Source organism: Leptidea sinapis, chromosome 14, assembly GCF_905404315.1.
Source record: "Leptidea sinapis chromosome 14, ilLepSina1.1, whole genome shotgun sequence".
NCBI lineage: Eukaryota > Metazoa > Arthropoda > Insecta > Lepidoptera > Pieridae > Leptidea > Leptidea sinapis.
In genome coordinates, this window is record NC_066278.1 from 11,457,984 (window position 1) to 11,460,040 (window position 2,057).

Below are 2,057 nucleotides of genomic sequence, written 5' to 3' on the forward strand. Positions count from 1 at the left end.
AATTTTATGAGGTCAGGGAACACATCCTCATCTTTACATTCATTAAATATTATTGCTAATTCAGATGCTATAATGTCAATTATGTATTTTAGAATATTAGTCGAATAGCCCTATAGGTTCTTTGTATTTTTAGGTTAATTAATTTTAAGATTTTTATTATATCGCTACCTGTAACATACTTAAATTTCAAATCAATGGAAGATACTGGTACGTGTAATTTAAGCATAATATCATGTGCTGCTTTTGGTGAAGAGTTAAGGTCTTTGGTCGTGATAATCGGGATTTCGGAGGAGTATTTAACAAATTCATTTGCAATTTCTATTTCCAAATTTATAACGCGATTATTAATGATTAAACAGATAGAGGTGTTACGGCAATTCGATCTACCAGTTTCATTGTTAATTACATTCCAAGTAGCTTTTACTTTATTATTACTGTTTTTAATTTTATCTGCAATGAAACGTGTTTTCGCTTCATGACATACTACTTTAAAGAACTTGGAGTATTTCTTTACCTATATTTTAAATTCTACACTATTATTGTAATGTTTAAAGGTCATATAAGCGTTTACGACTTTTGTGGATACCAATTGTTGCCCAGTCATTAAAACAATGTTTGTTGTTTACTGTTACCGTTACTGGAGTAAAAGTCCTGTCAAATTCCTCACAGAAGGAATTGAAGACTAAGTTATAGTGGTTCCCAAAATACATACAACAAATTAAAACTTTGAAATAAATTTTTAGGGCTTGTACAATTGGCCGAAGGTTCAAGCAAGTTTATATTAAAATCTCCACACACTATAATTGACTTGCTGGTTTTGCTAAATTTTAATAGTACCTCCTTCATTCTATGTTGAAATTGTTCATATGATGCAGTGGGGGAGTGTTATACATTTACAATAATCAATTGCTCTAGTTCTATACACACTATCTCAATTAGTTGTTCTATAGAGAGATTAACAATATCTCTTCTATTTTTACATTTTAATTTATTAATTATTATTAATTAGGGAACCTCCATGTATTGCCCTACATCTACAAAACAAACTGACTACTTTATGTTCTCTAAAACTAAACTGGATCTGAACACTTTTACGCCAATGATCTATAATACATAATATTATATCTATATTACCGCAGCTCAAAATCAGTACAATTTCTAATTCCTTATTTGAGATTCCTTGTTTTGATGTTCTGGTGAACAATATTTATGAGCTTTATATTATGATTATCTCTAGCAGTAAAAGTTACATTTGGTGAATGTTGCCTATATTGTATGATATTGCAAGAGTTGTCCTCTTTGTCGAATGACTTAATTTAAATTATTTGAAGAAAAATCTTCATTGTTATATTTTTGTACATTAGTACTAATACATTCCCCAATAGACGCTTGTTTGTCAGTTATTTTACAATTTTGCCCAATAGAGGCATGTTTATTAAATATCACTACAGAGGAAGTTTTATGTTGATTAAAACTATAAGCTACTAACGTAGCCAGCTGTCGCTTAAATCTAAGTGGTAGGTATATGCTACCATTCTTGCGCCCATTCTTCTCGGGTCTGAGGCAGTCTCTTTTGAATGGGTGGTAGTGTTTGACGTTCAATAAGTGATTTTGAATCCTATTTTGAATAAAAATATTAGAATTTGAATTTGAATTAGTTAATTTCAGCTTATAATAAATGAAATTATTTGTATCAAATAAAATTAAATTTTTACTATTGTGGAATGTCGCATTATAGAAAGTTGTATTTAATTTAAATATTTTTCTATTTTGCTCCTGTGTCAAATCCGAGGAGTATGGGAATGTACACATCATCACTTTGGATTTGGTGTTATTGCAAATATTAATTAGTTTTTCTATATTTTTAATTAGGTCCTTATTTCTAATATTATGAGTATTATTACCAAACATTATACCTATGATTGTTTTATCTCTTGGATTTATTTTTAATCTTTTATTTCGTTGTTGTAGTCATTTGATAGCTATAATTATACTGAGCTTAAGCTAAGACAGCAGAATACAAACATTAAGATCACGTTCACAATCAGCAAAGTTGT